The following is a 13,023-nucleotide window of genomic DNA, read 5'->3' on the forward strand; positions in this document are numbered from 1 at the left end:
CTGGGGACACACCTACGAATGATTCCGTCTGCACATCTCTTAAAGAGATAGGGGTCATCCCACAAGTAGTACTTTGCATCAGTAACTAATTTTTTCTTTTGTATTCGATTGTACTCCTTGGGTATGAACCTTGCAGCTTTATAGTTTGCAATATCGGCAAACCATGGTGCTTCCTGAATGGCAAATAGATGCTCACCAGGGAACGTCTCAGAGATCTCAAGAAAGGGGAGGGACGTCCCTTCCCTTGGCTCTATCCGGGACAGATGATCAGCTACTTGGTTCTCTGTCCCTTTTCTGTCTCTTATTTCTATATCAAACTCTTGCAGAAGCAATACCCATCTAATGAGCCTGGGTTTTGAATCCTGCTTTGTGAGTAGATACTTAAGAGCAGCATGGTCAGTGTACACAATCACCTTTGATCCTACTAGGTAGGATCTGAACTTGTCAATGGCGTAAACCACTGCAAGTAATTCCTTTTCTGTGGTTGTGTAATTTTTCTGGGCATCATTTAAAACGCGACTGGCATAATAAATGACATGCAGAAGCTTGTCATGCCTCTGTCCCAATACTGGACCAATGGCATGATCACTGGCATCACACATTAACTCAAATGGCAATGTCCAGTCTGGTGCAGAAATGACTGGTGCTGTGACCAGCTTAGCTTTCAGCGTTTCAAACGCCTGCAGGCATGCTGTGTCAAACACAAATGGCGTGTCAGCAGCTAGCAGATTGCTTAGAGGTTTTGCGATTTTTGAAAAATCCTTTATAAACCTCCTATAGAATCCTGCATGCCTCAGAAAGCTTCTGATTGCCTTAACATTGGCAGGTGGTGGTAATTTTTCAATTACCTCTATTTTTGCTTGATCCACCTCTATTCCCTTGTTTGAGATTTTATGCCCAAGAACAATTCCTTCAGTCACCATGAAGTGACACTTTTCCCAGTTTAAAACTAGGTTGGTTTCTTGGCATCTTTTCAGAACAAGTTTCAGGTGATCAAGACAGGAGCTGAATGAGTCTCCATATACTGAGAAGTCATCCATGAAGACTTCCAGAAATTTTTCCACCATGTCAGAGAAAATAGAGAGCATGCATCTCTGGAAGGTTGCCGGCGCATTACATAGCCCAAATGGCATCCTTCTATAAGCAAACACTCCGGATGGGCATGTGAATGCTGTTTTCTCTTGATCCTGGGGATCCACTGCAATCTGGTTATAGCCTGAATAGCCATCCAAAAAGCAGTAATAATCATGACCTGCTAGTCTCTCTAGCATCTGGTCTATGAATGGTAAAGGAAAATGATCCTTTCTGGTGGCTGTATTGAGCCTTCTGTAGTCAATACACATGCGCCACCCTGTAACTGTTCTTGTGGGAACCAGTTCATTTTTTTCATTATGAATCACTGTCATGCCTCTCTTTTTTGGGATGACTTGAACAGGGCTCACCCAGGGGCTATCAGAAATAGGATAAATAATCCCAGCCTCTAGTAACTGGTGACCTCTTTCTGCACCACTTCCTTCATGGCTGGATTTAGCCGCCTCTGTGGTTGAACCACTGGTTTGGCATTATCCTCCAATAGGATTTTGTGCATGCATCTAGCTGGGCTTATGCCCTTAAGGTCACCTATGGACCACCCAAGAGCTGTCTTGTGTGTCCTTAGCACTTGAATAAGTGCTTTCTCTTCCTGTGAATTTAAAGCAGAGCTTATGATCACTGGAAAAGTGTCACCTTCTCCCAGAAATTCATATTTCAAGGAAGGTGGTAGTGGCTTGAGCTCGGGTTTATGAGGTTTTTCCTCTTTCAGAAGAAAGTTCAGAGGCTCTTTCATGTCCTCTGAATCCTCCAAATCAGGCTGAACATCTTTAAAGATGTCTTCCAACTCTGATTCGAGACTCTCAGCCATGTTGATCTCTTCTACTAAAGAGTCAATGAGATCAACTTTCATGCAGTCTGTTGATGTGTCTGGATGCTGCATGGCTTTGACAGCGTTCAACTTGAACTCATCATCATTGACTCTCAGGGTTATTTCCCCCTGTTGGACATCAATGAGGGATCGTCCAGTTGCTAGGAAAGGTCTTCCTAGAATGAGAGTAGCACTCTTGTGCTCCTCCATTTCCAGCACAACAAAGTCAGTAGGAAAGGCGAATGGCCCAACTCTGACAATCATGTCCTCAATCACGCCTGATGGGTATTTAGTGGAACCATCAGCAAGTTGGAGACATATCCGGGTTGGTTTAACTTCTTCAGTTAAGCCAAGCTTCCTGATAGTGGATGCAGGTATTAGGTTGATGCTTGCCCCAAGATCGCATAAAGCTGTCTTGGTGCAATCACCTTCTAATATGCATGGTATCAGAAAACTCCCAGGGTCTTTAAGCTTTTCAGGAAAGCTTTTCAGAATGACTGCACTGTATTCTTCAGTGAGGAGAACTCTTTCTGTTTCTCTCCACTCCTTTTTATGACTCAAGATCTCTTTCATGAACTTGGCATAAGAAGGTATTTGCTCAAGTGCCTCTGCAAATGGAATCTTTATTTCAAGAGTCCTTAGATAGTCTGCAAAGCGAGCAAATTGCTTATCATGCTCCTCTTTCCGGAGTTTTTGAGGATAAGGTATCTTGGCTTTATATTCCTCAACCTTAGTGGTTAAAGAAGCCTTTTTAGAGGGGTTGCTATCAGCACTTGTGTGTGTCTGATCCCTCACTGGCAATTGAGTACCAGAGTCAGAAGCTGGAGTGACGTTAGACGCCAGCTCACTGTCTGTTCCTGGCGCCTGAACGCCAGAAATGTGCCCATGTTGGGCGTTCAACGCCAGATTCTTGCCCATTTCTGGCGTTGAACGCCAATCCTGCCTTGTTTCTGGCGCTGAACGCTAGTTTTGGGCATGGTCTGTGATGCCAAGGCATCTTAGGCTAGTTTCACTAGCATTTTTCTGTTAGTTTTAGTTGTTTTATGCATTTTCTTGAGCTTTAAGTAACCAAGAATGGTTAAAAGAATAACAAAGCAATGAACCATCCAAACAGTATGATTTTGATGCAAATGCCATGAGTTTTTAGTTATATTACTTGAATGCTATGAATGGAAGATTTCTCATGAAATTTTGCAAGACTTTGATGCAATTGTTTGGATGATTTCAGGGAAGAAGAGGCTAGGCAAGGAAGCAACAAAAACAATAAAGGAAGCTTGAATATCACATGTGGAGTTTTAGTTCCAGTTTAAGCCTAAACTGGAGCCTAAACGCCAGAATCATGAAGGCTAAGAAATGCTGGAATTGAAGTTTAACCTCCAGTTTAACCTTAAACTGGAGGTTAAACGCCAGAATGAAAGACTCACCAAAGAAGCATTTCCACGTTTAACCTCCAGTTTGACCTTAAACTGGAGGTTAAACGCCAGAATGAGAATGCCACCCAGGAAGGAGTTCCACGTTTAACCTCCAGTTTAACCTTAAACTGGAGGTTAAACGCCAGAAGTGGGAAGAGCACCAGGGAGCCATTTCCACGTTTAAGCTCCAGTTTGACCTCAAACTGGAGCTTAAACGTGTTCGACAGATTTTCTCTTCCAGGGTTGCTCTCTCCATTTCCACGTTTAAGCTCCAGTTTGACCTCAAACTAGAGCTTAAACGTGTTCGACACCTCCAGGGCTACCATTCTAAGCTTCCACGTTTAACCTCCAGTTTAACCTTAAACTGGAGGTTAAACGTGTTCGACCTCCAGGATGCCTCCTTCCATTCCCACGTTTAACCTCCAGTTTAACCTTAAACTGGAGGTTAAACGTGTTCGACCTCCAGGGCTGCCCTTCCTTTATCCACGTTTAAGCTTCAGTTTAACCTTAAACTGAAGCTTAAACGTGTTCGACTACATTACTCTCCAGGGCTGCCTTCTTCCATTTCCACGTTTAAGCTTCAGTTTAACCTTAAACTGAAGCTTAAACGTGCTTCTACAAAAGGCCTCACTGGAAGTATCTGGCGTTTAAGCTGCAGTTTAAGCTTAAACTGCAACTTAAACGCCACTCTTGGAAAAGGTTTCTGGGCCAATAATATTGCGGTTTAAGTTACTCTTTGAGCACAAACAATAACTTAAACTTACTCTGGTATGAAACCCAATTGAATATCATGGTTTATGGGATTGGGCCTGAAGGATTGATGAGTTTGAAATCTCAATTTATTGAGTCATGTGTCATTATTTGATTATCACTAAGTTGGCTCAATGAATGTTACAGAATTTGGATCAACAGCCTCATCAAGATTATGGATCATAAACCCAAGGCAAAAGGAAAGCAAGGAGAGGCCTCAAAGCCCAAGAAGCACAACAGAAGCTCAATATAGAAAGTGTATAAATAGGATAGAATTTAAGTGAGAGTGGACTTTACTTTCACTTGGAGCTAGTTTTCATTTTCTTTGTAATTGAATTCAGAGCTATGACTCACTAAACCCCCTTTCATTGGGTTAGGGAGCTCTATTGTAATTCAATGAATCAATAATAGTTTATCTTCTTCTTCAATCTTTTCTCTTGAATTTTGTTAGAAAGCTTCTCGATCTAATTCTATTGAGTAGTTGTCTTGGGAAAGAAACTACCCATACTTGGAATCCTTCGGAACCTTGGGAAAGGAATGGAGGATTCATGCTAGAGAAGCTTTCTCACAGTGAATTGGATTGGGGTTTGGATGGATATTGTGACATGTAATCCTACCAAATTGTGGTTCATGAAACTGTGTGGTATAATCAGTGATCGAACATCATCTCTTCTTATGAACATTTAAACCAAGGGATTGGGAATTTGTTTGTTTTTAGAGAGAATTGGTGAGCCAAGGGATTGGGATCCAATCATATAAGATTGCCAAGCAAAATTCAATGAACGCATTGCTTGAGGAAGAGATAAACATGTTTTGATTCGGAGATCTCAATATCTCCTATAACCCAATGAATCCCCCAATTCTGATTTCCATCTTCTCTTTACATTCTGCAACTCAATTCATGCAATCACCCCCATTCCCTTTTTATTTCAGCAATTTCGTTTCTGCTCTTTAATTCATGCAATTTAAGATTCCGCCATTTCAATTTCTTGTCATTTACTTTTCCCGCCAATTTTACATTCCGCAATTCTCATCTCAATCTTGATTCCGCTCAACTAGAACACACTTCTAATCCGAATTGCTCACTCAACCAATCCTTGTGGGATTCGACCTCACTCTATTGTGAGTTTTTACTTGACGATAACCGGTGCACTTGTCGGAAGGAATTTTGCCGATCGTGCAATTTCCTAAATCGTAGCATAACTAGTTTATGTGCATCAAGTTTATGGCGCCGTTGCCGGGGATTGGTTTTCGATTGACAATTCTCAAATTGGAAGTTAACTAGATTGAGCATTTTTTTTTTGTTTTGATTAATTCAGTACAAGTTACTTGTTGAATTTTAATTTCTGCACCCTGTTACATGCTTTCTTTCTTTATGCCTTTAAATTCAAGCAACTAACTCACTGACTCACTAACTGTTTGAATTAATTCCTCAATTGCTCTAACCATACTCTTCCATTAACCAAGAGTATTTCACTTGTTTGTTGCCTGAGCTGTGTTCTTGTATGACAGGTAGGAGAGGAGAGACATCAACTCCTCCATATACCGAACCAGAGAGGACCCTTCATAGACTTAGAAGGGAAGCAAGAGGGAAGAGAGTACTGGGAGAAGAAGAATCTGAAGGAGAATCTGAGGATAATTTTGAGGAAGCTTTAGATCTCAACATGGATAGAGAAGTTCACAACCATGAGAGAGCTGATGGAAACCATGCCATTCCTGAGAGGAGGGTTCTTAGTTCATACATAAACCCAACCTCTGGGAATTGTGGTAGTAGCATCCAGAAACCACCCATTCAGGCCAACAATTTTGAGCTCAAACCACAGCTAATATCACTTGTGGAGAATCATTGTTCATTTGGTGGTAGTGCTAATGAAGATCCCAACCAACATCTCACAAAATTCCTGAGAATTTGTGACACTGTGAAGTCCAATGGAGTCCAGGAAGATGCCTATAAACTGCTTTTGTTCCCATTTTCACTTAGGGACAAGGCAGCTAAGTGACTGGAATCATTCCCAAGGGGGAGTCTAACAACATGGGATGAGGTGGAAAGCAAGTTTCTGGCACGTTTCTACCCTCCACAAAAGGTCAATAGGCTTCGATCTGAGGTTCAGACTTTTAGACAACAAGATGGTGAAACTCTCTACGAGGCATGGGAGAGATTCAAGGACTTGACAAGGAAATGCCCACCAGACATGTTCCATGATTGGGTGCAATTGCATATCTTCTATGATGGACTCTCTTATGAATCAAGGAAGGCTGTAGACCATTCATCAGGAGGTTCATTGAACAGGAAAAAGACTGTGGAAGAAGCCATTGAAGTGATTGAGACAGTGGCTGAGAATGAGTAGTACTATGCATCAGAGAGGCACAACACTAAGGGAGTCATGGAGCTGAACCATGTTGATACAATTCTAGCCCAAAACAAGGTGTTTGCCAAGCAACTAGCGGAGCTTACCAGGCAATTAGAAACAAAGCAAGTAGCTGCAATACACACACAAGATCAAGAGGAAGTAAGCATTGAAGGAGGTGATTGGGAAGAGGCCAACTATGTGGGAAACCAACAAAGGCAATCATATGATCCACATTCCAACACTTACAACCCAGGCTGGAGAAACCACCCAAACTTTGGGTGGGGGAACCAACAAACCCAACCACAAAACCACAAACCTTACAACCACAACCAACATAACAATTCCACATACCAAAACTCCAACCAAAGATCATACCAAGCCACACAAAACACTTACCCCCAACCACCATATCATGACCAAAATAATCAACCTACCCAACCTAATCCGAACCAACAATTTCAAGATCAATTGAACCGGATAGAAGGAATGCTTGCAACCATGAGTCAAGACATAACCGAATTGAAAGCTTTTAAGGAAGAAGTAAATTCTAACCTGCAAAACCAAGGAGCTGCCATCCTGAAGCTAGAAAATCAAATTTTGTATTTGTCTAAGCAAAACCCTGGGACAAGCGTTTCTCGTGCGGCCAAGGCTATTGCAAGGGAAGAATGTAAGGCCATAACCCTCAGAAGTGGAAAGAATCTAAAGGAGATCTCAAAGGAAACCATAGAGGATGAAGCAAGGGAACATGTGAGAGACAAGGAACAAGGACAATCTTTTACACAGTCCGCAACAAAAGAAAAAGAAAAAGAGGTCCTGAAGCCTTATACACCTAAAGCACCATATCCTCAACGTTTGATGAAGAGTGAAAAGGATGGTCAATTCTCCAGGTTCTTGGAGATTTTCAAGAAGCTCCAAATCAACATTCCGTTTGCTGAGGCAATAGAGCAAATGCCACTCTATGCAAAATTCTTAAAAGAATTAATGACCAAGAAGAGAAGCTGGAGAAATGAGGAAACTGTGTTGTTAACTGAAGAATGCAGTGCCATCATCCAGCACAAACTGCCTCAGAAATTGAAGGATCCAGGCAGTTTCCAAATTCCCTGCATCATAGGAGAAGTCATGGTGGAGAAGGCCTTGTGTGACTTAGGGGCCAGTATCAATTTGATGTCTCTAAAAATGATGAGAAGAATGAAGATTGAGGAAGCTAAACCAACAAGAATGGCCCTCCAATTGGCAGATCGAACTTTTAAATTCCCTCATGGGATAGTTGAGGATTTGTTGGTGAAAGTGGGAGATTTTATATTTCCTGCTGATTTTGTGGTGTTAGATATGGAGGAAGAAGCAAAAGCTTCAATAATTCTGGGAAGACCCTTCCTAGCTACTGCTGGAGCCATCATAGATGTACAAAAGGGTGAACTCACTCTTAGACTACATGATGAGAAATTGGTGTTTAACGTATTCAAGGCAATGAGCTATCCATCAGAATCACTAAGGGAATGCATGAGGGTTGATGTAGTGGACATTGCAGTACAAGAAACTTTTGAGGAAACAATAAAGGAAGTGGCAGAGGAGGAGTTCACCAAGGATATTGAAGATAGTGACATCAAGGCTGCTGAAACAACCATGCTAAGCATGCCAGAGAGAGTGAAAAAAGAGAAGGAAGCACCAAAACCTGAGCTCAAAGCATTGCCCCCTAATCTCAAGTATGCATACTTGGGTAGTGATGAGAGTCACCCTGTTATCATTAGCTCTGCCCTGAGCCAAGAACAGGAAGAAGAATTGATCAAGGTGCTGCAAACTCATCAAGATGCCATTGGATGGACCCTAGCTGATTTGAAGGGGATAAGTTCATCCATATGCATGCATAAAATCTTGTTAGAAGAGGATGCTAGACCCTCCATTCAAGCTCAGAGAAGATTGAATCCCGTCATGAAAGAAGTGGTACAAAAGGAAGTCATGAAGTTATGGCAGGCAGGGGTAATCTACCCCATTTCTGATAGCCCATGGGTTAGTCCCATCCATGTAGTTCCCAAGAAAGGTGGCATAACTGTGGTGCCAAATGAGAAGAACGAACTCATACCCACAAGAACCGTCACTGGGTGGAGGATGTGCATAGACTACAGGAAGCTCAATGAAGCCACCAGAAAGGATCACTTCCCACTCCCATTCATGGATCAGATGCTTGAAAGGCTTGCCGGACATGCTTACTATTGCTTTTTGGATGGATATTCAGGCTACAACCAAATAGTAGTTGATCCTAGAGATCAAGAGAAAACATCATTTGTTTGTCCATATGGAGTTTTTGCTTATAGACGCATGCCCTTTGGATTGTGCAATGCACCTGCCACTTTCCAAAGATGCATGCTGTCCATCTTTTCGGACATGATTGAAAAATTTATTGAGGTCTTCATGGACGATTTTTCTGTGTTTGGAGATTCTTTTCCTAGCTGCCTACAACACCTTGCCTTGGTGCTTAAGAGGTGCCAAGAGACCAACCTAGTATTAAACTGGGAAAAGTGTCATTTCATGGTCACAGAAGGAATAGTCCTTGGCCACAAAATCTCTAATAGAGGCATGGAGGTGGACAGAGCTAAGGTGGAAATCATTGAAAAACTACCTCCACCAAGTAATGTCAAGGCAGTTAGGAGTTTTTTGGGACACGCTGGGTTTTACAGAAGGTTTATTAGAGACTTTTCTAAAATAGCCAAACCTTTGAGTAACTTGCTTGTCTCTGATACACCCTTTGTATTTGATAAAAATTGCATGCTAGCCTATGAACTTTTGAAGCAAAAACTTTCCTCTGCACCTATCATTGCCCCACCTGATTGGAACTTACCTTTTGAACTGATGTGTGATGCATCAGACCTTGCTATTGGGGCAGTGTTAGGACAAAGGAAAGACAATTTGGTACATGTGATTTATTATGCCAGTAAAGTCTTGAATGCTAACCAAAGGAATTACACAACCACTGAAAAAGAACTCTTGGCAATAGTCTTTGCATTTGACAAATTTAGATCCTATCTCATTGGATCTAAAGTCATTGTCTTCACTGATCATTCAGCTTTAAAATACTTACTTGCTAAACAAGAATCCAAACCAAGACTCATTAGATGGGTTCTTTTGTTGCAGGAATTTGACATTGAAATCAAAGACAAGAAGGGTGTAGAGAACAAGGTGGCAGACCATTTATCAAGGATACCATGTGAAGAAGGGAGCGCACAAAGCACACATATAAATGAGTGCTTCCCTGATGAACAACTCATGGTAATTCACAAAGCACCCTGGTTTGCAGACATAGCAAACTTCAAGGCCACTGGGAGTTGGCCGTTGGAATTTAACAAGCATCAAAGGAAGAAATTGGTAAATGATGCCAAATACTTCATCTGGGACGAACCATACTTGTTCAAAAAATGTTCCGATGGCATACTCAGAAGATGCATATCAGAGGAAGAAGGAAGGGAAGTCTTATGGGACTGCCATGGCTCCACTTATGGAGGACATTTTGCAGGAGAAAGAACAGCAGCTAAGGTGTTGCAGTGTGGTTTTTATTGGCCCACTATCTTCAAAGATGCAAAGGAACTAGTGAAGCACTGCCATGAATGCCAGAAAGCGGGGAACTTGCCAAGAAGAAATGAAATGCCACAACAATTCATTCTGGAACTTGAATTGTTTGATGTATGGGGGATAGATTTCATGGGACCTTTTCCCTCCTCATACTCAAATAATTACATTCTTGTGGCAGTAGACTATGTCTCCAAATGGGTTGAAGCAATAGCAACTCCAACCAATGATAATAAGGTAGTCATGAACTTCCTCAGAAAACACATTTTTTGCCGTTTTGGAGTTCCAAGAGCAATCATCAGTGATGGAGGAAGCCACTTCTGCAACAAACCATTAGAGGCATTGCTTCTAAAATATGGAGTCAAACACAAGGTAGCCACACCATACCATCCACAAACAAGTGGGCAAGCCGAAATATCTAACAGAGAACTCAAAAGGATCCTGGAAAAGACTGTGGGAACTTCAAGGAAGGGCTGGTCGATTAAGCTAGATGATGCTCTTTGGGCATATAGGACAGCTTTCAAAACACCAATTGGAATGTCTCCTTACCAACTAGTATACGGAAAAGCTTGCCATTTGCCACTGGAGTTGGAGCACAAGGCATACTGGGCCTTGAAACTTTTGAACTTGGACAGCAAAGCTGCTGGAGAAAGAAGGATGTTGCAAATTCAAGAGTTGGAAGAATTCAGAGCTGAAGCTTATGAGAATGCCAAAATTTACAAAGAAAGAGCAAAGAAGAAGCATGACAGCAACATAGCCCCAAGGAAATTTGAAGAAGGACAAAAAGTATTGCTCTACAATTCTAGGCTGAAGCTATTTCCAGGGAAGCTAAAATCAAGGTGGTCTGGACCATTCCTTGTCACCAAGGTCTCCAAATATGGACAAGTAGAAATCATGGAAGAAAAGTCACAATGAACCTTCATTGTGAATGGTCAAAGACTCAAACATTACTTGGGAGATGTGGAGGAGAAGGACAAGGTTAAATATCACCTCAACTGAGGAAGCTGACCGTCAAGCTAATGACGTTAAAGAAGCGCTTGTTGGGAGGCAACCCAACCTGAGGTAATACCCTTTTGCTGTTTCTTTTATTTGTTTCAATAAAAAGGGTAAAGTAGTTTCTGTGCATTGCAAAGAAATAAGTTTGGTGTTTCACACCAAACAATGAATTCGTAGATCAATAATTCAAAGGGGAATGTGTGACTCTAAGTTTGGTGTTCCACCATAAAGATCAACTGAACACAACAACCTTTGAATTATATGAAAGGAACAACCATTCTAAGCAGTCACAGAAATGCTTAGAACCCTTAGCAGCAACTTCATTCCAAAGAGAACTCAAGGACTCAAAGAATAGAGAAGTAAGTGGGAGTCTAAGTTTGGTGTTCGCACACCAAAACTAGGATACTTACCCACACATAGTTGAGCTAACCACTCAAGTGCTTGAGAAGCAAGCAACTTCATCACTCTTTGCAGGAAAGGAAACAAGGATCTTAAAGCATGAAGCAACATTTAGGAGAAGAAGGAGAAATCAAATTGTTTCCTAGCAACAAAGAGAAAACAAGGAATTTCACAAGGTGGTATTGTTCCTTGATAATTCTTTAAAAAGGCAAACAAAAGCATGCTTGTTCTGGTTTAAACTGTAAATGTTGAATCTTTCTGGAATGTGAAGTATTTAGTATATTTGTCTGTTTATTGCTTTGAATAAAGTGAATGCCTAGATGTTTGGATATAAATTCACCTTTTTAAACAAATGCTTGCCATGCTTGTTCTGTTTCCAAAAATAAAAGAAAAGTGTGAACAAAAGTAACTTGGCTCAATTAGTGACAAATCAAGTAGAATTAAGTGGTGGTATGCATGCTTGATTGTTTAGTCAGATCACTGGAATTAGAGTGTAGAATTATCATTTTTTTGTGTAGAAATTGAAAACTGTCTATGGATCTTGATGAATAAATGTCTTTGGCCATGAAAAAGAAAGAAAAAGAAGAAGAAAAAGCCACTGAAAAAGGGCAACCAAAAAGCAAAAAAATTGAGAAAATAAGCTAGGCACCAATGGTTTGAACTTCTGAGACAAATGCCTGTGGTGTTTATGTATTAAGGATATGCTTGGATGAATAGGTTCTGAGGAGTGTTTCAACACTTGGTAACTTGGGTTAACTAACCCGGGATTATCAACCAAAAGTCCATTATCAAGAGCAACCTAAATACAAAACATTTAGTCACACAAAGAGGTGCTGGGCACCAATGTCTCAAGAAGAAATGTGAACTAAAATGCCTAAAGTGGATATGTGTAGTGCACTGATAAGAAAAAGAAAATGCCAAGGGCTTGTGCAACACATGACACTAAGCAAACAAGGAGCAAAGGAGCTCTAAGAAAAAGAAAAGAAAAACAAAGAAGAGAAAAGTGCCAAAGACATAAGAAGAACAAGAGGCCATAGTAGTGTTTGATGGATGCAATGAAAAAGTGATAATCTTACCTGATAAATATGAAAAAGTGATGCTGCAACTTTCTGCATAAAACCCTTCTGATGAACTTCAAATGCTTGCTAATATAGCCAATGTAATTGCTTTCTGTTTCACACTTTCTTCTCAAATAACGCAGGACTTGCTTAGGGACAAGCAAGTATTAAGTTTGGTGTTGTGATGCCAAGGCATCTTAGGCTAGTTTCACTAGCATTTTTCTGTTAGTTTTAGTTGTTTTATGCATTTTCTTGAGCTTTAAGTAACCAAGAATGGTTAAAAGAATAACAAAGCAATGAACCATCCAAACAGTATGATTTTGATGCAAATGCCATGAGTTTTTAGTTATATTACTTGAATGCTATGAATGGAAGATTTCTCATGAAATTTTGCAAGACTTTGATGCAATTGTTTGGATGATTTCAGGGAAGAAGAGGCTAGGCAAGGAAGCAACAAAAACAATAAAGGAAGCTTGAATATCACATGTGGAGTTTTAGTTCCAGTTTAAGCCTAAACTGGAGCCTAAACGCCAGAATCATGAAGGCTAAGAAATGCTGGAATTGAAGTTTAACCTCCAGTTTAACCTTAAACTGGA

At 40.9% G+C, this 13,023-nt stretch overlaps 1 non-coding gene across 1 annotated transcript; it reads right to left on the reverse strand.

Annotated features, from left to right (window-relative positions):
- Positions 1-6,152: 6,152 nt before the first annotated feature.
- Positions 6,153-6,256, reverse strand: LOC112746089 (small nucleolar RNA R71). Its single transcript, XR_003173989.1, has one exon. It is a non-coding gene; the product is annotated as a small nucleolar RNA R71 (small nucleolar RNA).
- Positions 6,257-13,023: the final 6,767 nt, after the last annotated feature.

This window comes from Arachis hypogaea, chromosome 14 (genome assembly GCF_003086295.3).
Source record: "Arachis hypogaea cultivar Tifrunner chromosome 14, arahy.Tifrunner.gnm2.J5K5, whole genome shotgun sequence".
In the NCBI taxonomy this organism is placed as follows: Eukaryota; Viridiplantae; Streptophyta; class Magnoliopsida; order Fabales; family Fabaceae; genus Arachis; species Arachis hypogaea.